At 47.5% G+C, this 24,013-nt stretch overlaps 1 pseudogene; it reads right to left on the bottom strand.

Annotated features, from left to right (window-relative positions):
- Nucleotides 1-6,719: 6,719 nt before the first annotated feature.
- On the bottom strand, nt 6,720-17,675 carry LOC142911166 (putative RNA-binding protein 46 pseudogene; annotated as a pseudogene).
- Between the last annotated feature and the right edge of the window lie 6,338 nt (nt 17,676-24,013).

Genomic DNA, 24,013 nt, shown 5'->3' with positions numbered 1-24,013 from the left:
GCCTGGTGAAAAAGAAAATAAAAACTGCGTGAATATTGACAATAAAACAAAGTTACAAAGTGGCGAGCCGGGTGAAGAAAAATTAAACTTAAGCGAGATAATTAAAGTGAACGCAATCAGGCGAGGGCAGGAGGCAAGGCCCCGCGTGGCTAGGCCCCGCGTTGTAAAGTTCCAACCTGGACATCGATTCCCATGCTCGCTGCTACTCAACTGACATCCCTACGAGAGAGAGAGGCTCTACCTTGGTAAACAACAACCACCACCACCACAACAACCACAATCGCAATGAGAATTTCTCACCTCGGATTTCAGTGCAGGAAGCGATAGCTGCCTGTTACCTCGTGACGTCACGCGGTAGCAGGTGACGTGACGTCACTTCTGGGAAACGGGACACGCTCCTCCCACAATGAGCTTCTCCGTAAATAAATAAATTAGAGTATGAATAAATTATGTTAATGTACAATTCGATATATAGGTGCTGAACCCGTCGCAATAAACTCGCGACGGCTTTAAAACATTATGTTAATGAGCCGCCAGTCACTGGGCGTAGCTTTGCCCAAATAAGGATTGGCACTGGAACGATAACGGCAGTGACCCAAGCGGAGGTGACGTCTCGCTCAAGAGCGGGGTGGAATACCTTGAAGACATGACGTCACTATCGAGGTACACCTCCCCCTGGCGTTTCACGCCGATGAAGTAATGCAGAGTGGTGACGTCACAGAGCGGGATTGGAGTTTAAGTTGATTTAGATTCATTTTCATTGCTCCCTCCCTTGAGTGCGTGGGCTCAGCTACAACAACAACGTGGACATTATTGTGTGTACACTGTGTGTGTACACAGTGTGTATGTGTACACTATGTGTGTGTGTGTGTACACTGTGTGTGTGTACACTGTGTGTGTGTGTGTACACTGTGTGTGTGTACACTGTGTGTATACTGTGTGTGTGTGTACACTGTGTGTGTGTACACAGTGTGTGTACACTGTGTGTGTGTGTGTACACTGTGTGTGTGTACACTGTGTGTACACTGTATGTGTGTGTACACTGTGTGTGTGTGTACACTGTGTGTGTACACTGTGTGTACACTGTGTGTACACTGTGTGTGTGTACACTTTGTGTGTACACGTACACTGTGTGTGTGTACACTGTGTCTGTGTGTGTACACTGTGTGTGTGTACACTGTGTGTATACTCTGTGTGTGTGTACACAGTGTGTGTACACTGTGTATGTATACTCTGTGTGTGTACACTGTGTGTGTACACTGTGTTTACACTGTGTGTGTGTGTACACTCTGTGTGTGTTTATACTGTGTGTTTACACTGTGCGTGTACACTGTGTGTGTACACTGTGTGTGTACACTCTATGTGTGTTTACACTGTGTGTGTGTACACTGTCTGTGTACAGTGTGTGTGTGTACCCTGTGTGTGTACACTGTGTCTGTGTACACTGTGTGTGTGTACACTGTGTGTGTACAGTGTGTGTGTGTACACTGTGTGTGTGTACACTGTGTGTATGTGTGTACACTGTGTGTGTACACTGTGTGTGTACACTCTGTGTGTGTACAATCTGTGTGTGTGTACACTGTGTGTGTTTACACTGTGTGTGTGTACAATGTGTGTGTGTGTGTACACTGTGTGTGTTTACACTGTGTCTGTGTGTGTGTGTGTACACACACACAGACACAGTGTGTCTGTGTGTGTGTACACACACACACAGACACAACCTCTACCGTCAGCAGTGGATGGGTGTAGCGAGGTGCAATGCCCGCCCCCATCTCTGTGATTAAAACACACAAACACCACTAGCCTATAATAATAAAGTGACCAAAAAGGACAAAGAGTACGTTTGACCTGTCAACTGATATAAATTCCACATTTATATGGCGTAGCCCAGTCTCTCCATTGGATGACTCCTGTTAACCTCACACAGAGTAGTACTCAATTTATTGAGCTCTGATGCCCAAACTGTATTTTGAAATTGCAACCTTTAACACTGCGAGACAAACGTTTTAACCACATCACTTTCCAGCCAGATATCTCTGCCCAAGTTGGAGCACTCTACCAATGAATCCAGTCATCTGAAATTAACGTTATTGTAACATGCATTCGGAATTCCTTTGGTCGCCCAAATGAGCCTCCGCACCTTGGCATGGATAGCGAGTCCTGCACTCACGTCAGAAGCAATAACGTCCAGCTATTTTATTTCAGCATGGCAGATTTTAAGCCATGTTGACTTGGAATAAACCTCCCCAGGTACTTGGTCCGATTGAAACTGTAAAAATAAAATAGTACCCTTAGGGGTTAGCCTGAATTGAACCCATGAGATCGGATCCAAGCGTAATGCATCAAAGCAGCACTCCCATCTCACTGGGTTTGTACAAAATATCTGTGCTATACACCATACTACTTTACAGTAATATACTACTATACTTTAGCTGGAATGTAGCATGTTTATGGTAGAGTGGATTATTTGTAAATTTTGATTGAAAATCCGAAGTGTCTTCAGTTATAAGACTCCGTCATTCTTCAAGCTGCATACCAATGTTGAACAAACATTTACATTGCTAAAGGACATTTGCAGATGATACATTATTAATGTTTGAGACAGAGGGACATGCCAATGCACGTGAATGTTTTTTCAATAAAACATATCAAAACTATACAGTTGCAATGATATTAAAATTAAATCCAAGCAACATTACCATTTTCCCTGCTCCTTGAGTTTGTGCTCAATACTTTAACGTGTACAGGGCCATGGCGGTGTGGGGGCCGACGTCCACCCCACCGCCCTCGCTAGGCAGGTGGGGCGCGACGTCCGCCCCTGCCGCCGCCTCCTCCACCGCGTCGGTCGGCTCCCGCCGGGCCCCCGCCGACCGAGCGATCGGGGCCCCCCGCGCTAGCGCCCTCTCCGAGGGACAGACTCGTGCTGCTGGCTCACGGCCGCACGGAGTAAACCCACGCACTCCCGCGCACACCGCGGCTATCGCTAACGCAGCGGACAGCGGCACGCTAGCGCCTACACCGGCGAGCGATTACCTCCACGAGCATCCGCGGGCACCGCAGCCGTCGTTAACACGGGGCCCGAACGGTCTCGCACCTGCGGGCGATTATCTCAACGCGCGTCCGTGCACGCCGCGCGCCCACTACGGCTGACGCTGACGCAGCATGCGGCGGCCCACTCGCGTCCAGGCCGACGGGCGATGATCTCAACGCGCGAGCTCCGGCCGCGGCTCCGCCCTCGCTCTCGCCACGCATCCGCCCACGGAGCCGCTCCGCACGGGGATCACACGCGCACCACACCGATGCTCTCTGCTAACTTTTATTCGTGGCGCAAACCCCGCACCGCCCGGAGGGAATATTCTACGAGCCGACCCTAGGCCTACCGCTACCCAAGTCCGCAAATGCTCGCACGCCCCATCACGTACCTCGCGGCCGTGCTCACGGCGTCTCGCGGACGCCGTGAGAGTCGGAGGGACGAAGACGAAAGGGAACTTTGCCTATCGCCGCCTCGTAGCGGCGCTCGCCGGCGTCGCACAGATGCCGTGAGCGGCTCGAGAAGGCGGGGAGCATCGCGCGCGACTCGTCGCCGCCGACCCGGCAAACCTTCGCGCGCCCAAACAATTTGAAGCCAACTCAGGGGCGCCGCAATGTGACTCGCTCCGCGAGGGTCGGCCATTCTCCTGGCACCGGGAAACCGCGGGACTTTCATCCCAGAGACCCTTCGGATGAAAACCCGTCGTGACGGGCAAACCCCCGCCAGGACGCTACGTGCGCGCGCTGCAGGTGCATGCTCAGTGTGGGGGGCCACGGGGGAGTCGAAGCGATGGCGGAGACCGTGGCACCACAACGGATCGGGAATTGTGTTGAAATCCGGCTCACGCAAAAGCACAAAAGGGGCGACCCAACGGGGCCCCGAAATCAAATCGATTCGCCGAGTCGACAAATGTGCACATCGCCCCGGGGATGGCAACTGACAGTCGAGTACGGAAAATCGTGATGTGCACCGATTCTGTTTATGTGCGACACAACTTCACGCCACATGGTCCCACGGGGAAAGACGGTGGCATAAGTAAATACAAAAACGAACCAGTAAACCATTGGTGATTGATCAAAGCTATGAAGGCGATGATCCAGGAAAATTATATTATGATGCTGTGGTAAAAGGTAATAAGTTACTCTAAAGTGCATGGCCATGGAAACGTTGGTAATGATTAGGAAAAAGTCTGAAATATGTTGACGTGTAAATCAGCAAATCAAATTAAATCCACAGAGGAGGGAAAGAAGGATCCCAAGCATGCGACACTCAGAACCAAAAGTGGCAGAAACTCGGCCGAGAGAGGGGAGAGAGAGAGAGGAAGAGACTTTTCAGGACTTTATTTCCATAAAAAAAGTAACAAAAAAACATTACAGCAAAATAACACCAAAATTGAAAATCAATAAAACATCAAACTCTTAACAGCGGTATGTGCATGAAATACAAATGGCACCGGGATAGAGGCTGTGGAAACGAGGCAGTGCACGGACATCTCCATGTGCAGCAAAGTTGTTCAAGGGTTTTTCAATTTTATAAAGAATCAAATGTTTTGACATCAGAATGCGATGTGAACAATATATATTTTTCTCCCCTACATTTTCAAAACGAAATGGCGTTGACATGTCAAACACCTGAATTCGTTTTTTCAAGGATTCTGTTGTCGTAGCTACGTATGCAGTCTGCAAGTTTTTTATGTGGGCACGTGCAAATATTGTCTGGGTACATGAAAATATTCCTTTGAAAATGTGTCCTAGACTATATATATTTGTAAGTTAATAAAAGTAGAATTGAAACATTAGCACAATGTAGATTTGTATATTGTAGGGTAGAAATATATTTATCATAGCGATGATCTAACATTGGTTTAATACAATTTACATTTTTACTTAGAATACTTTAGCCATGCAATAGACTAAATATAATGCTTGTGTTTTAAAAGAAAAAAATATATTTACTAGGATTAAAGTTGCGCGAAAGATTTTATAAAATCTGAGGCTTGGAGATTTGCATGCTGGGAATTAAATTGAGACAGAAAGGGGTTAATGCATGGCTTGCAGAGCAGTTGCACGTTACAGAGATCATTGACAAAACAGAATGCGATGTGAACAATATATATTTTTCTCCGCTACATTTTCAAAACGAAATGGCGTTGACATGTCAAACACCTGAATTAGTTTTTTCTTCAAGGATTCTGTTGTCGGTTTTCATTAAAGTGTAATGACAGGGTGACACCTGCTGACATCACAGGGTGACACCTGCTGACATCACAGGGTGACACCTGCTGACATGACAGGGTGACACCTGCTGACATCACAGGGTGACACCTGCTGACATCACAGGGTGACACCTACTGACATCACAGGGTGACACCTGCTGACATGACAGGGTGACACCTGCTGACATCACAGGGTGACACCTGCTGACATGACAGGGTGACACCTGCTGACATCACAGGGTGACATCTGCTCACATGACAGGGTGACACCTGCTGACATCACAGGGTGACACCTGCTGACATCACAGGGTGACACCTGCTGACATGACAGGGTGACACCTGCTGACATCACAGGGTGACACCTGCTGACATCACAGGGTGACACCTGCTGACATGACAGGGTGACACCTGCTGACATGACAGGGTGACACCTGCTGACATGACAGCGTGACACCTGCTGACATGACATGGGGTAACACCTGCTGACATCACAGGGTGACACCTGCTGACATCACAGGGTGACACCTGCTGACATCACAGGGTGACACCTGCTGACATCACAGGGTGACACCTGCTGACATGACAGGGTGACAACTGCTGACATGACAGGGTGACACCTGCTGACATCACAGGGTAACACCTGCTGACATGACATGGGGTAACACCTGCTGACATCACAGGGTGACACCTGCTGACATCACAGGGTGACACCTGCTGACATGACAGGGTGACACCTGCTGACATGACAGCGTGACACCTGCTGACATGACATGGGGTAACACCTGCTGACATCACAGGGTGACACCTGCTGACATCACAGGGTGACACCTGCTGACATCACAGGGTGACACCTGCTGACATCACAGGGTGACACCTGCTGACATCACAGGGTGACACCTGCTGACATCACAGGGTGACACCTGCTGACATCACAGGGTAACACCTGGTGACATGACAGGGTGACACCTGCTGACATCACAGGGTGACACCTGCTGACATGACAAGGGGTAACACCTGCTGACATCACAGGGTGACACCTGCTGACATCACAGGGTGACGCCTGCTGACATCACAGGGTGACACCTGCTGACATCACAGGGTGACATCTGCTGACATCACAGGGTGACACCTGCTTGCATGACAGGGTGACACCTGCTGACATCACAGGGTGACACCTGCTGACATCACAGGGTGACACCTGCTGACATCACAGGGTGACACCTGCTGACATGACAGGGTGACACCTGCTGACATGACAGGGTAACACCTGCTGGCCTGGCAAGGGCTTAACAGGTACAGCCACAAAGGTAACAACCAATCAGGGAAGGAGGCGCATCTGGGGCAAAGGCAACAGGTGGGGCTAGCCGAGTTACTCCGGTAACCTGCTCAAAAGGTTCCACGAGAGGGCGTGGCCAGAGGCGGGGCCTAGCCACACCTCTGGCCACGCCCTCTCGTGTAACCTGCTCCAAGGTTTCACGAGAGGACGTGGCCGGAGGCGGGGCCTAGCCACGCCTCTGGCCACGCCCAGTCCACCTTGATGGTCCGGCCCCATAGCTGCAAGTTGATAAGAAGGAGCTTCCGCCGGGCCATGGCGGCCGCATGATGGCTCCGGTACTCGATGAACGCGTAGCCTCGGTTGAGGGTTTTGTCCCGGTAACAGACGCTCATCTTGACGTCCACCACGCCCTCTGTGGCACCGCTCATCGCCATCATCACCTCCGCTCGCTTCTTGTCCTCTGGCAGCCCCCCAATGAAGAGGCAGCGATTGTCCACGCTGAAGCGGACTCCAATGCGGCGTCCGGGACGGATCTCGAATTTGTTGAGTTTCTTGACGGCATCCGTGGCTTCGGCGAGCGTCGCGTAGGTAGCGAACGCGTAGCCGCGGGTCTCTCCACTATGATCCATCATGAGGCGGAGCTGGTAGAGCTTCCCCACCGTCACCAGCACGGGCACCAGCTCATCCTCGTAGAGGTCGCGCGGGATCCCCCCCAGAAACACCTCGCAGCCACGGGCGGGAGGGGGCCCCTGCCAGTCGGGCGGCGGTCCGAACTTCCTCTGTCTGCTCTCCTGGACGATGCTGTACCCCGTGCGCAACATGAGGTCCAGCAAGACCTTCATACGGGCCATGCCGAGCACCGATGGTTTGGCTACTACGGTGGTGCTGGGGCAGCGCCTTGGGGCCCGGTGGAGCACTTGACACTCCGCGCGGTCGCCTCGTGCCGACAAAGCCACGGGGGGAATCAGCTCCTGAAAAGCCAAATCCCCGGCAGGAACTCGCTCGGCCCAAACCTACAGGCCAGCAGTGAAGAGAGGAAAAGAGAGAGAGTGGAGACGGATGGAGAAAGATAGACGCGTTTGTTCGGTCCATGGGCCTAAATGTGACGTTAGCGTAGCCTGTGCAGTATGCATACAGTGCTTTTGTCAATCCACTGCTGGATGAAGCCCTCCCCCACATTGCGCAGAGGAGACAAGAAACACAAACCCACACGGTTCCCGAGCGGCGCTCACGAGGCGGCGTTTGACTTCGCGCAGTGAACTTCGCCCGTGATGACGTCACTGGGCACGACAGGAGAGGTTGCCACTGACTTTTAGCGCCGGTTTTTTTCTCCCCATCCAATAGTCCATGAAACGCTTCAAAATGAGACCGTTTTGCCGGTATCAAAGTATGACAAAATAAGAATAGAATTGATCCTTTTTTGGCAACAAAACGGGTGTTTAGATGTCCAAACACAAAACAGAAACCTTCTTCAATGAATCGTAAGATCTGTTTTATTGCCAGAAAGGATACAACCTATTCTTATTTTTTCATAGCCCATGAGATGTCTCCTTTGTCGGTACCACGTGAGGTGGCCTAAATTGAGCAGTTGCAATTTCTCTACGTGGCCAGTGATAAACAAATTCAATGAGTGAGACTATAAAGTAATTTACTTTCATTTTCCATCCAAATAAATGGGTACAACTGAAGTGTTGCTACCTTAGGTGGTACCGAGTTCTGCTCTGGACCATGAGTGGGCCGTGTAATAAATTTTGGCCAGTTTTCAACATTGTTAGGTCCCTAACAGCAACAGAGCTATTGTACTACAATTGTGTTCATATTGGATCATCTTTACAACAGAGCAGACATGCAGACAGAGCTAATGCTTAATGCTTTCAACCCTCGTTGTTGAAATGTGAGTTTACTTGCAAATGGAAACACAGTTCTAGATTTAAAGCTTTCGTGACTGCTAGGATCCATAATCTTTGGTTCTATTTGGTAAAGTCACGTAGGTAAAAAAATAAAATAACAAAAATCACGACGTTTCGCCCACAACACGGCCTTCATCAGGTGAAGGGACGAGACTTTCTGGAGGACAGCGCTGGAGTGAAAAAAGCCACGCTCAGATCACGACCTTTAAGCTGTGTGAGAAGAAACAAAGCGCCTTGACAAAGGAATTAGCATATAATTTAGCATTGAAATGGCTCATTGAAATAGCTAAGTTAAAGTATACACATCTGCAGAGGCACCCCTTGACAAAGGAATTAGCATAGAATTTAGCATTGAAATAGCTGAGTGATTAGCTTGTAACTGGTCACAGAAATAGCTATGTTAAATTCAGAGCATATACATTCACCGAGGCACCTAGTACAAATCAAACAGGAGAATTTAGCGAAACACAACCACGCTCAGACCGCGGACCTTTAAACTGTGTGCGAGCAAACAAGGTGTCCTGACAAAGAAATTAGCATAAAATTAGCATTTGATTGGCCGATTTTAGAAAAGATGTGGTGCACGTGCCGGTGGACTTGCCGTTTGGCACGGGGGGGGGGGGGGGGAGTTTACCTATTGATGGTGTGAAAAACGAATTTATAAGAGCTGCGAAAGTTTGGGGTACCACTACTTGAAAAATATACTGTACCATTGAAATTAGTTTAATGATTAGTTCGATTTAGAACATCTTTCCAATGGTTGCTTAATTTGAAACCATCTTCTCGGTTGAAATTGTGTCTGTGTTTGTAAAACCCGTGGGTTTGCAAAGAACCTTGGTATCGGGAGAAAATTATATCGTGATCACCCACAGCGTTGTAACAGTGATCAGCCACGGCAGAAGAATTCGTTTTGCCGTGTTTCAAATCTGATTTGTGCTCGCGAATTCGGTCAGAGACATGTCGCTTTGTCTCCCCGATATAGCAATCACCGCAGGTACAACTCAATTTGTAAACCCCGGGGTACTGTAAGTCAGGAATGACATCCTTCACGGATGGGATCAGATCACGAATTTTGTGTACTGTATTGAACCGGACCTGGATCTTGTGTTTGTTTAGAATTTTGGAAATATTTTTAGTAACGCCTGCTATATATGGTAGTGTGATGGTTTTGACCGGAGTATCAAGTGGTTGTTTCTGTATGGAGGGAGAAAAAGCTTGGCGGATGGTACGGTCAGAGTAACCATTCCTTTTGAGGGCCAGGTGTACATGTTGTAATTCACTAGTCAGGTGGTGTTGGTCCGAAATGCAATGAGCACTATGGTATAAAGTTTTGATGAGAGAATTATTTTGGGCTGGGTGGTGGTGGGAATCAGGTTTCAAGTAGGAATCTGTGTGGGTGGGTTTCCTGTAGACAGAATGCCCCAATGAGCCATCAGGTCTCCTCTCAAACAGAACATCACTCAGCTATTTCAATGCTAAATTTTATGCTAATTCCTTTGTCAAGGGGTGCCTCTGCGGATGTGTATACTTTAACTTAGCTATTTCAATGAGCCATTTCAATGCTAAATTCTATGCTAATTCCTTTGTCAAGGCGCTTTGTTTCTTCTCACACAGCTTAAAGGTCGTGATCTGCGCGTGGCTTTTTTTTCACTCCAGCGCTGTTGTTGTATATGAGCCTTTTCCAAAATTGATATGAACAATAATATTTGCCATTATATATATCATATTTTTTTTAACAAACGAAAAAAATAATCAATAAAACCCGTAAGCCAGGCACACGAAAAACCAGATGTCGGTCATAAACAGGCCATTAATAAAGAAATAATTAAACTCTCGAGGTGAGGATGTTAGCAGCTATCTGCGAAGATCTCCAGATGAACAAGAGTTGAATGTGCCCTAAGGGAGGTCACGCAGAGGGAAGCCCTCCGCAAGCCAGAAATGAGGACGCCCATGGGTTAAACCATTTTTTTTTTTAAACAACGGTTAAAATTTAAAATGCAATAACAAGAATAAGCTAAAGTTAGCGGTCCTCGCGCTCACTCCAATTAAGACCAGGCCACCAGATACATCAGTGAATTATTATCCAATAATTCGCTTTCAAATGATTTTCACCTTTAATACTTTTACTGTTAAAACAAAGCTTGGAGACAAAATACACAGTCACATCAAAGGTTTTCGAGAAGGAATGAGACAACGGGCAAACTTGCGAAAGAGTTTAAACAATATCCCAAGCAACCCCGACCACCTTTGTCTCTCTCGCAGCGCGGAGAAGCAAGAATTACACCTTATCACAAGGGGCCATCTGGAAAAGCCAGCCGGTTCGATGAGGAGACACACCCCACCCCACACACGGCAACCAGGCAAACAAAGTTTTAAAGAAATTGCAATATAACATTAATAATAACGTGTTAACCTTAAACGATATTCCATTATAGAACCTTACAGAACCAAGGGATATGGATTCCAACAATCAAGAAACGGACCTCTTAAACTCAGGATGAAAATTATTTTTCTTTTTAATAATTCCATCATAACAATGCGAACCTCGGTAACCCGAGAGGGGTGTCGGGAGGACGTAGTTACAAACACGAGTCTTGGCGAACATGGGACCAAATGGTATTTGAGAAATATAAAGTCGAAAGTATAAAGAGATAGGTGCTCCCGACCACCTTTGTCTCTCCCGCAGAGCGCGAGAGAGGAATTTCACACCAGGGCAAACAGATCGTTAACGCAGGAGCCATCTGTACACACACGAACTCACACACAAACAGACCACGCCCCCCCCCCCCCACCTTTTCCACAGCGTGGAGAGAATTGTCTTTGAATATAACGGTCAGCCGCATTTTCAAAAGTCAGTCAACAGTCAAGAGTCAAGACAGATCAGCGAGTCAAGACGTCCACAGGACGAGCAGTCGCATGGAGCGGCTGGCTCCGAGCCTTGCTGAGTAGCGAGGATCGCATGAGTCGCCATGTATCAACGAAATTGAGTCATACAGCAGTGGAGAGAAACTGCTATCAGCGAATCAGCGCTGAGAGCGCTCGAGCATCTCCACAGGGAGAGAGCGTGCAACGTGGCTAAACCAGCAGCGGAAAAGCTTGGACAGCCGCCAACAACTTCAGCAAACCAGCGACCAAGCGCGTGCGACTTGAGTCATACAGCAGTGGAGGAAACCTGCTGTCAGAGAGCCGCCAACAACTTCAACAAAGAGAGCACGTGCGACTCGGCTCACTCAGCAGAAGAAAACTTGACCTGTCGCCCGCGAGCGCAGCGTCAGATACTACAGCAGCGGAAAGAGCGCGGCCAGCAACGCCAAGCAAGAGCGTGCAGCAGCTCATCCGGCAGTGGATGAAACTGCTGTCAGCGAACCAGCACGGGCACGTTCGCGCATCTTCAAGGAGAGGGAGCGCGCGCCACCAGCGTGCCATCAGCACCAGCATCAGCACCAGCGCGCGAACAGCGTGCCACCAGCGTGCCACAGCTCGCAACTTCACGTCACCAGGGCTGAGAGGGAAGCGGCCCCGCACTCAACACCCATCGGCGCGACGATGGCGAGCGTCGTGCTGACTCATCCAGCCAGTGGTGGACAGAAACTGGCAGTCGTTCGTATGCCCCTCCCCCACACTCCCTCCTCACTCCCCCACCGCTACACAACGAACAAACATTTTTTTGACAAGGAAATCAACCTAGGCGTTTGCTCAACGCAAGAAATCAACAACGCTTCCATTAAACATACAAGACTCATGATAACTGCGTCAACTATTAGCTGATAACGAAAAACATCGCCACCCATCGAGTTACGTTGATGAGGCAATCAGAATTATTTCAGTCGAACGCTTTAATTGCATAATCGTTGATGAATCAATGAACGAACATCGCCGTGGTACTGTGCTGACGATTTCAAGCATAATAATTTCGCATATCAGAATGTGTTAAGGATTGGATACGAATCAAAGACCGAGTGCCGTCTTGTGTAATCATTCAAGTATACGAATTCGCATATAATAGAGTTAAGGTTTGATAGAATAGTTATGCATGTTTAATCTCTCTCTCAACAACCGATTGATTGCGTTACGCGTCGGGAATTAACCACAGGTGCCGCTATCGAGGTGAAACAACGCAATCGTGATGGTATTATGTTAACGCTGTGTTGAAATTCCAAAATCCCGAGATTGAGTTTTCATATTATCCTAAATTAAAGTTAGCTAGAAAATAAAATTGATTAAAGCAGGTTTGTGTGTGATTCTTCCTGAAATTCTGCATATTGTTCTGCGTATGAGATCTGAATCCTGGGGACCTATCATAAGCACACTATCACCACACATAATCCATAACACACATAATTCATAATGTTCAATCGAGAGTAATCGTATCCTTATCGATAATACGGAATTAAAGAGCAGAGTCGAATCGACTCTCTCTCATTCGTGCTCACAACACCTACAGAACTGCATACGATTAATCGCGTTGTTCAAATTCATAACACAATCGTCACCGAGGCTCGACCTAATTATCATAACGACCTGCATCATCATAACCATGCCCACTCGCATAATTAATACGATCATCTCTCGAATCAGCATAATTTATGCACATAATTACACAAATTAACATAATTTCGGATGAATTTTGCAAATTTCAAATTTCATTTAATTTTCATTATTTTCATCAATTTTCATAACACCTATATATACAACAGTTCCAACCTGGACATCGATTCCCATGCTCGCTGCTACTCAACTGACATCCCTACGAGAGAGAGGCTCTACCTTGGTAAACAACAACCACCACTACCACCAGCATGAGAATTTCTCACCTCGGATTTCAGTGCAAGCGCGGATCGGCAGCCTCCTGTTACGCGCGATGTCACGCGGAAGCAGGTTGGCGGAGTGTGAATACCTTGGTGAGATGACGTCACTAGCGAGGTACACCTCCCGCTGGCACTTCATGCCGATGAGGTCATGCTGAGTGGTGACGTCACAGAGCGGGGATGGAGTTTAAGTTGATTTAGCTTCATTTTTCATTGCCCCCTCCCTTGGGTACGTGAACTCAGCAACAACGTGGACATTATTGTGTGTACAGTGTGTGTACGTACACACACTGTGTGTACGTACACACACTGTGTGTGTAGTGGGGGGCAAAGGCGGTGCATTGGCCAGTCATCTGAGTCAGTCGACCCATGGCATCTTATCATCAATTTATTTTTATTTGTTATTTGTATAAAAAAATTGTTTAATCTTTAATTTTGTTTTCTATCTACGTGACTTTACCGAAAGAACCAGGAATATGGTAGCGTATTCTCTATTTGTTGCAGAGGTTTAACGTTCAAATCCGACAGGCACACCTGGCTACCCCAGTAACATTCACCACAATATGCGCTGTTCTGCTTCACGGCGGATGTCAAACAGAGTATTGTGTCACTTACAATGCACAGGTCATTGCATGTTGGTGTAACGGTCAAAATTGTGGTTAATTCCAGACATTATCCGGAAACTCCACAATGTAGATGACGCGTCAATGATCGACCCCTACCGACAGACTCATGCCACGTGCAGGCCGGTGGAGGGCCACCTTGTGCCACACAGGGGCAGCTGCCACTAGGGGGCGGCCTTCGATTGTTTGAGATGAGATTCGATACGAAACACCGAGTTGCTGAGGCAATTAGGCAAGCGACTTATGAGCGAAAATATGTTGTTTATAACATAGTGAATGCTTGGGAGCTTAATTATCTCTCGCTCCTGCTCACAGATTTACCCAGCCCACAGATCTTACATATGAACAGCTAACGGTCAGTGAGGTCAGCAGCACGGTAGGTTCTGGTGTCAAGGACATGGGCCTGCATTCACTGGTCCACTGCTATATAGTCCAGCGGATGTTCTTGCTTGGACCCGGCGTGAATCCAAGATGTTGTCTGGATGCACAGATGCCAGAACAGCGTGTTGGCCATGACAAGCCCACAGGCTCCACAGAAGTCTAACAGCCTCCTACCGTTGTTATTGAGTTGATCTGGCCCATGCCTTCCAATCGCTCCAGACCAGGTGCCAGCATCATCACCAACTCGGGCATTGAAGTCACCCAACAGGATGACTCTATCCCGAGGGGCCACTTTTAGCTAACACCTGTGACAGGAGGTCATAGAAGGAATCTGAATCCACGGGCTTGCCTGCATCCCTCCACTGATGTTCGTCTTCGGTGGGGGCGTAAGCAGCCACCACCACCACCATTCTCTGCCTCCTGTTGATGGGGAGGCGAGCCCAAAGTAGCCTGGGGCTTACAGCTTTCCACACCTCGCCGCCACCTTCCCACGCCGCCTTCATTCTTTTTTTCAGAATAAGAGCCACTCCTTGTTGTTTGGCAGTCTCCTGCCCCGAGTGGATGACTCTGCACCCCTCATGATGATTGGAGTCAGAGCCGGTCCACTGGATCTCCTGAATGCCACAGAGATCCAGGCGGTACCGGTCCAGCTCTGTGCAGAGTAGCAGCCTCTCCTCCACGTGGCCACTCTCAGTGACTTTTTGCCATTTCTAGAGGAACCCCAAGGGTAAGGATTCAGGCATTGCTCCTCACAATGTTATCGTCTGGCATTACAACCACCAACAACACACCTATATTTGAATTGCAAGTAACTTTAATGAACACAACGCAACCCAAACAACTGTTCGTTTGAAAAACATATCCTAAAGAATCGTCACTGGGTGTTGGCTGTGAGCGGGAATCAAACTCGAGTCGTCATGTTTGTAGAGCAGCGCACTAACTGCTAGACTACCGCCACACACGTTACACACACACAAGGTACACACACACAGTGTACACACACATGGTACACAGACACACAATATATATACACACACACACACACAGTACACACGCACGCACAGTACACACACAGTACACACACACACGCACGGTACACACACACACACGCACGGTACACACACACGGTACACACACACATGCAAGTACACACACACACAGTACACACACACACACACGGTACACACACACACGGCACGCCCTCACTCCTTCAGTCACGTGACTAAGGTTGACGTGCCGCCCCGTCTCCCGAGGTGACCTCTTGGCTCTCTCGTCTCTCCTCGACACGTAGATTCATTTCTTACTCTTACCTAGAAACGTCATTGTCTGTGTCTGTGGACGCAACTTGCGAGGAATTGTACTCACACACTGTGGGGTTTACGTTTCAAATAAAGTGCCCAGATACCACGCGATAAGCCCCGTGGTGAGCCAGTGCTATTCGTAGTTACAATCCGTCAACATGAAAGTAATTAAATTAACAATTTATTACTAATCTCCATATATATCAAAGGCAAAGTTGTGAATGTGTGTGTCTGTTCAAAATGTTTAGCGTACTTCCCGACACGCACCAAGCTTGAAATTTGCCATGTGGGTAATTTCCAGACTGTACACCATGCAAACATTATAAAAATACACTTTTGTATATTTTTTTGGGGGGCGTGCAATAATGGATAAGCATGAAAACACCAAGATACATAGGACTTACTTTGATTAGAATCTTGGAATTGATTGTGTACATGTTGAAATTGGTAAATTTGCATTTTGAGCACACTGATGTTTTAATAAATGTTCATGATTCTGAGAATATAAGTGTAATTCTGAGCATCATAATGACCATATTGGAATTGTCATCATGAATGGGGGTTCAATTATTTTTTTATAATAGGAATGCGGTTTTGAGCATGACTATTGCTATTTCGGACTCATTAATGACAATAGATTGATGATTAAATTGCGATTTTGTTTTGCTCATCAATCAGGACACTGTTAATGATGCGCATGCCCATAAATTGTTGAAATGACTAGAAATGCAAGTTGTGTATACTCTCCAACCCCATTCCTCTACCTACCCATTCCCTTGGCGGGCTCCATGCCCACTTAAAACCCATGACGGTGACGATTCCACCCATCGCTGTAACAATCAAAGCACCTCCAACTTCTGAATGCAAAGGTGCTGGTTGGTGTAACGCCAAAACACATCGTCAACGCCGCTCCCAAGCCCGCCCTACGTTAGTTAAAGCGTTAGAATCAACAAAATAAAAAGTTCCACAGAGGAAACTAAAATGACATTACGCAATCCCCAAAGTTGCACGCGGTAGGCTACACGACTCGGAGAACAACGTCAGACTTCAAGACTTGCATCGCCATCATCATCATTCTTCCTCTCCACAAGTCATCGCACGTCAATATTCAATAAGCTGCACACACGTGCAAGTCACCTCTCGACCCGCCACCTGCACAGTTAACGCGATCAGACCCGGGGGTCAAATTAAAATTGTGTCGTCTTTGGTGACGTATTACAATCGGTGTAATTTTAATGATGTACGTACAGCAACTGCTGTACGTACATCGAATTATCTCATTGACAACGGGGTCCACTTTTGCGGTATTTGCGTGCGGTCTTTTAATTATATAGATACGTAGTCAGTTCATTAGTATGGGGTTCCTCTATAAGGAATTGTAATTGTAAAATGTATTACTTAATAATACGATTCCAGGCCGCACTTAGCTTGTAGCAGTCAGAGCAGTTAAAATGACTGTACATGTGTAGGTATGAAATAAAATAAATTTAATTTAAATACAATAAATGTAATTTATTAAAAATTTAAATTAAACGTAGGTATAAAATAACTTTAATTTAAATACATTTAATTTATTTAAAAAATCAATTTAATTTAACGTATGTATGAAATAAAATTTAATTTATTACAAATTTAAATTAAATTTAACGAAGGTATAAATTAAAATTAATTTAAAGTATAAAAAAAATATTCATTTATAAAAAATTACGTAGGTATAAAATAAATTTTAATTAAATTAATTCCAATTTTAAATTAAATTTAACGTAGGCATGAAATACATTTTAATCAAAAATTTAAATTAAATTTAACGTAGGTATAAAATAAAATGTAATTAAATAAAATCATGAATAAATTTTATTTTCTACCTCCGTGACTTTACCGAAAGACACAAAGAGTGTGGACCCACGTGACATCAAGGCTGTCCTAGTCTAGGCAAGGCCTCAGGGTGTACCGGGCCTTTCACAACAACAGCAGCAGCAACAACGGTTCTCTTGAGAAAATGCTTTAAAAAATAAAGTCTACGTAGCTTACCTTGACACTCGCGAATTTTAATGATTAAAATAATTAAAACAAAACTAAACACTCACACGCACATGGGCGCGCGGCTTTCAGCGTGTAAGGCATTAAAAATGGTAGCGTCCTCCCGCGATCTGATTGGTCGCAGCGTGCCAAAGTGGGGAGGAGGGAGGGCCAGCGATCCGATTGGTCGAGAGGCAAACCTGGGCGCGTCTCCAGCGATGGTGCGCAGCGATTGGTCAACGGTTGACCTATGCTAATTTTGGTATGCTAATATATTTTAATCTTGACTTAAAGCTTTCGTGACTGCAGTAATTCATATTCTTAGCTCTTTCGGTAAAGTCACGCTGAAGGGAAACAATAAAATAATAAAATATATAAAACAAAAAAAATTCTCACGACGTTTCAACCATAACACAAACGGTCGTCATCAGGTGTGTCGGTTTGCAATAATTAATTTATTTTAAAAGGTGTATTTATTTAAAAAAACGTCAGCACCACACGCAGCGATTTGGCAGTTTATTTAGAAGGACTAGTCCATCTATGTTCTGAAAAGAGGGAGACGAAAAATTAATTTGTCTGAAAGCCAATACCAGCGACAATTAGGGGCCGTCCGTGAATGACGTCACACACCTAGAGGGGGGGCGGGGTCAGACGTTTGTGACGATGACAAGAATAGTTTAAAGCGATTTGAAGCATGTTTTATTTTTTTGGGGGGGTGGGGGGGGCAGAGCTTTGTGACGTCATAATTGAGGGGGGAGGGGTCTGACTTTTTGTGACGTCGTGTGACGATGGGGCGGGGGTCAAAAATCCTCTAAAATCGCGTGACGTCATTTAAGGTCGGCCCCTTACCTGAAGCAGTCCTGAGCGTCACTTAGGTGGACTCAGCCATAATTAAGGAGGTGGTGAGGTGGGTGGGGGTGCTAACATCAGAATTTGAGAGACGAGCGGCCAGCCGTGGTTCTGTCCACACCAGCCCCTGGTGTTGTTCCATTGCGACTCTCACCGGTGCTCGCTAACAGCGCACGCCCAGTGGGAGTCGATGAGTCCGTGGGTTTCTGTGCGAGTCCGTGGGTCCATGTGTGGGTCTGTGGATGCGTCAGTCTACATTGGGGAGCCTTTGTCTTTGCAGTTTGGGGACTAGTGCAGCACTAGTGTGTAGTAGTGTATAGTAGTGTATAATGTAGTGTATAGTGTAGTGTACAGTGTAGTGTATAGTGTAATGTACAGTAGTGTATAGTGTAGTGTATAGTGTAGTTGTGTACTGTGTAGTAGTGTAGTGTAGTGTATAGTGTAGTGTATAGTGTAGTGTATAGTGTAGTGTATAGTAGTGTATAGTGTAGTGTATAGTAGTGTATAGTGTAGTGTATAGTAGTGTATAGTGTAGTGTATAGTGTAGTGTATAGTAGTGTATAGTGTAGCGTATAGTATAATAGTGTTTAGTGTAGTGTATAGTGTAGTGTATAGTGTAGTGTGTAGTGTAGTGTATAGTGTAATGTATAGTGTAGTGTATAGTGTAGTGTATAGTAGTGTGTAGTGTAGTGTATAGTGTAGTGTATAGTAGTGTATAGTAGTGTGTAGTAGTGTATAGTGTAGTGTATAGTAGTGTATAGTGTAGTGTATAGTAGTGTATAGTGTAGTGTATAGTGTAGTGTATAGTGTAGTGTATAGTAGTGCATATTGTAGTGTATATGGTAGTGTATAGTAGTGTAGTGTATAATAGTGTATAGTAGTGTAGTATATAGTGTAGTGTATAGTAGTGTGTAGTAGTGTATAGTGTAGTGTATAGTAGTGTATAGTGTAGTGTATAGTGTGTAGTGTAGTGTATAGTGTAGTGTATAGTAGTGCATATTGTAGTCTATATTGTAGTGTATAGTAGTGTATAGTAGTGTAGTGTATAATAGTGTATAGTAGACGCAGACTCCAAATATACAGCAGCAGGCATAGTCAGGGTCGGGATCGAACCCACGACCTCCTGTGTACCAGGCGAGAGAGTAAACATCTCCTAGCCACCGTGATGATGATGATGAGAGAGAGAGATGCAGACTGCAAATATACAGCAGTAAGCATCGTCAGGGTCGGGATCGAACCCACGACCTCCTGCATACCAGGCGAGGTAGTCAACATCTCCTAGCCACCGTGATGATGGTGGTGGAACCCACGACCTCCTGTGTACCAGGCGAGGTAGTCGACATCTCCTAGCCACCGTGATGATGATGAGAGAGAGACGTAGACTTCAAATATACAGCAGCAGGCATCGTCAGGGTCGGGATCGAACCCACGACCTCCTGCATACCAGGCGAGGTAGTCAAAATCTCATAGCCACCGTGATGATGATGAGAGACGCAGACTCCAAATATACAGCAGCTGCAGGCATAGTCAGGGTCGGGATCGAACCCACGACCTCCTGTGTACCAGGTGAGAGAGTAAACATCTCCTAGCCACCGTGATGATGATGATGAGAGAGAGAGAGACGAAGACTCCAAATATACAGGAGCAGCAGGCATAGTCAGGGTCGGGATCGAACCCACGACCTCCTGCACACCAGGCGAGGTAGTCAAAATCTCATAGCCACCGTGATGATGATGAGAGATGCAGACTCCAAATATACAGCAGCTGCAGGCATAGTCAGGGTCGGGATCGAACCCACGACCTCCTGTGTACCAGGCGAGAGAGTAAACATCTCCTAGCCACCGTGATGATGATGATGAGAGAGAGAGAGAGACGAAGACTCCAAATATACAGGAGCAGCAGGCATAGTCAGGGTCGGGATCGAACCCACGACCTCCTGCATACCAGGCGAGGTAGTCAAAATCTCATAGCCACCGTGATGATGATGAGAGACGCAGACTCCAAATATACAGCAGCTGCAGGCATAGTCAGGGTCGGGATCGAACCCACGACCTCCTGTGTACCAGGCGAGAGAGTAAACATCTCCTAGCCACCGTGATGATGATGATGAGAGAGAGAGAGACGAAGACTCCAAATATACAGGAGCAGCAGGCATAGTCAGGGTCGGGATCGAACCCACGACCTCCTGCACACCAGGCGAGGTAGTCAAAATCTCATAGCCACCGTGATGATGATGAGAGATGCAGACTCCAAATATACAGCAGTTGCAGGCATAGTCAGGGTCGGGATCGAACCCACGACCTCCTGTGTACCAGGCGAGAGAGTAAACATCTCCTAGCCACCGTGATGATGATGATGAGAGAGAGAGAGAGAGACGAAGACTCCAAATATACAGGAGCAGCAGGCATAGTCAGGGTCGGGATCGAACCCACGACCTCCTGCATACCAGGCGAGGTATTCAACATCTCATAGCCACCGTGATGATGATGATGAGAGAGAGACGCAGACTCCAAGTATACAGCAGCAGGCATCGTCAGGGTCGGGATCGAACCCACGACCTCCTGTGCACCAGGCGAGGTAGTCAACATCTCCTAGCCACCGTGATGATGATGGTGGTGGAACCCACGACCTCCTGTACACCAGGCGAGGGAGTCAACATCTCCTAGCCACCGTGATGATGATGAGAGAGAGAGAGAGATGCAGACTGCAAATATACAGCAGTAAGCATCGTCAGGGTCGGGATCGAACCCATGACCTCCTGTATGCCAGGCGAGGTAGTCAACATCTCATAGCCACCATGATGATGATGATGAGAGAGAGACGCAGACTTCAAATATACAGCAGCAGTAAGCATCGTCAGGGTCGGGATCGAACCCATGACCTCCTGTATGCCAGGCGAGGTAGTCAACATCTCCTAGCCACCGTGATGATGATGATGGTGGTGGAACCCACGACCTCCTGTGTACCAGGCGAGGTAGTCAACATCTCCTAGCCACCGTGATGATGATGAGAGAGAGACGCAGACTTCAAATATACAGCAGCAGGCATCGTCAGGGTCGGGATCGAACCCACGACCTCGTGCATACCAGGCGAGGTAGTCAACATCTCATAGCCACCGCAATGATGATGATGAGAGAGAGAGAGAGACGCAGACTCCAAATATACAGCAGCTGCAGGCATAGTCAGGGTCGGGATCGAACCCACGACCTCCTGTGTACCAGGCGAGAGAGTAAACATCTCCTAGCCACCGTGATGATGATGATGAGAGAGAGAGAGACGCAGACTCCAAATATACAGCCGCAGCAGGCATAGTCAGGGTCGGGATCAAACCCACGACCTCCTGCATACCAGGCGAGGTAGTCAACATCTCATAGCCACCGTGATGATGATGAGAGAGAGACGCAAACCCCAAATATACAGCAGCAGGCATCGTCAGGGTCGGGATCGAACCCACGACCTCCTGTGCACCTGGCGAGGTAGTCAACATCTCATAGCCACCGTGGTGATGATGGTGGTGGAACCCACGACCTCCTGCGTACCAGGCGAGAGAGTCAACATCTCCTAGCCACCGTGATGATGATGATGAGAGAGAGAGAGATGCAGACTGCAAATATACAGCAGTAAGCATCGTCAGGGTCGGGATCGAACCCATGACCTCCTGTATGTCAGGCGAGGTAGTCAATATCTCCTAGCCACCGTGATGATGATGGTGGTGGAACCCACGACCTCCTGTGCACCAGGCGAGGTAGTCAACATCTTCTAGCCACCGTGATGATGATGATGAGAGAGAGATGCAGACTTCAAATATACAGCAGCGGGCATCGTCAGGGTCGGGATCGAACCCACGACCTCGTGCATACCAGGCGAGGTAGTCAACATCTCATAGCCACCGTGATGATGATGAGAGAGAGAGACGCAGACTCCAAATATACAGCAGCTGCAGGCATAGTCAGGGTCGGGATCGAACCCACGACCTCCTGTGTACCAGGCCAGAGAGTAAACATCTAGCCACCGTGATGATGATGAGAGAGAGAGAGACGCAGACTCCAAATATACAGGAGCAGCAGGCATAGTCAGGGTCGGGATCGAACCCACGACCTCCTGCATACCAGGCGAGGTAGTCAACATCTCATAGCCACCGTGATGATCATGAGAGAGAGACGCAGACTCCAAATATACAGCAGCAGCAGGCATAGTCAGGGTCGGGATCGAACCCACGACATCCTGCATACCAGGCGAGGTAGTCAACATCTCCTAGCCACCGTGATGATGATGGTGGTGGAACCCACGACCTCCTGCGTACCAGGCGAGGTAGTCAACATCTCATAGCCACCGTGATGATGATGGTGGTGGAACCCACGACCTCCTGCGTACCAGGCGAGGTAGTCAACATCTCATAGCCACCGTGATGATGATGGTGGTGGAACCCACGACCTCCTGCATACCAGGCGAGGTAGTCAACATCTCCTAGCCATCGTGATGATGATGGTGGTGGAAGCCACGACCTCCTGCGTACCAGGCGAGGTAGTCAACATCTCCGAGCCACCATAGCGCACTCCTTGTGAAGGACCCAGCGCAGAAGATCCCTGGCTTTTGATCTCCCACGAAGGTCGTGGTCCACCCTAAACAGCATCCGCTGCGCAAAACCATGGCAGATGCGGATGCCTGTTGTGACCCCGTGCTCCTACCGGACATCTGTGAACCAAAAAAAAAGAGCTTCATAGCTCATCAGATTCCTCCTGCGGTCTGAAATAAAGACCCCGAATCTGATGTACAAATGTCTGAGACCCTGAAAACCTTTCACGGGCAAGTCCACCTCAGCTGTACTTAACTCAGCTCACTTGGTTTCTCTAATCAAGGACATCTCACTGCCTCCAGATGATTTGCTTGTCAGTTTCGATGTAAGTCTCTCTGTTCACCAATGTACCGGTACCTGACACCATTGCAATCATTGAAGACTTGGTCCAACAGGGACTGAATCCAGATGCACCAACTTTGGTAAGGCGCTTGCCTTACCAACAAATACTTCACCTGGAATGGTACATTCTACAAACAAAATGAGGGTACCCCAATGGGTTCTCCCTTATCGCCAGTGGTAGCGAATGCTTTCATGGAGAAATTTGAGACAGATGCCATCCAGACATCCACCCTACGTCCTTCCCTGTGGAAGAGATACGTAGATGACACTTTCGTCATCTGGCCACATGGCCTGCCAGCACTGAACCAATTTCTCAACCACATCAATTCCATACAACCGTCTATCAGATTCACCATGCAAGTGGAAAAGGATGGAAAGCTACCATTCCTGGATGTTTTGATCGAGAAGAGACCTGATGGCTCGTCGGGACATTCGATGTACAGGAAAGCCACCCACACGGATGCCTATCTAAAGCCTGACTCCCACCAACATCCAGCCCAGAAGAATTCCCTCATCAAAACACTACATTGCATCTGCGACCAGCGCCACCTAGCCAGTGAGTTGGAGCACGTGCACCAACCCCTCAGGATGAACAGATACTCGGACGGTACAATCCGCAAAGCTGTCTCCCCAGCCATGGGGAGTCAACCTTCTGAGGATCCAACCAAAACCATCACTTCGC

The sequence above is a fragment of the Petromyzon marinus genome, unplaced genomic scaffold (assembly GCF_048934315.1).
Source record: "Petromyzon marinus isolate PM22_M1 ecotype Great Lakes invasive population unplaced genomic scaffold, UKy_Petmar_22M1.pri1.0 PM_G_Scaffold_17, whole genome shotgun sequence".
Classification (NCBI taxonomy): domain Eukaryota; kingdom Metazoa; phylum Chordata; class Hyperoartia; order Petromyzontiformes; family Petromyzontidae; genus Petromyzon; species Petromyzon marinus.
The sequence above is the reverse complement of the archived record's forward strand: the minus strand, read 5'-3'. Positions and strand labels throughout refer to the sequence as shown.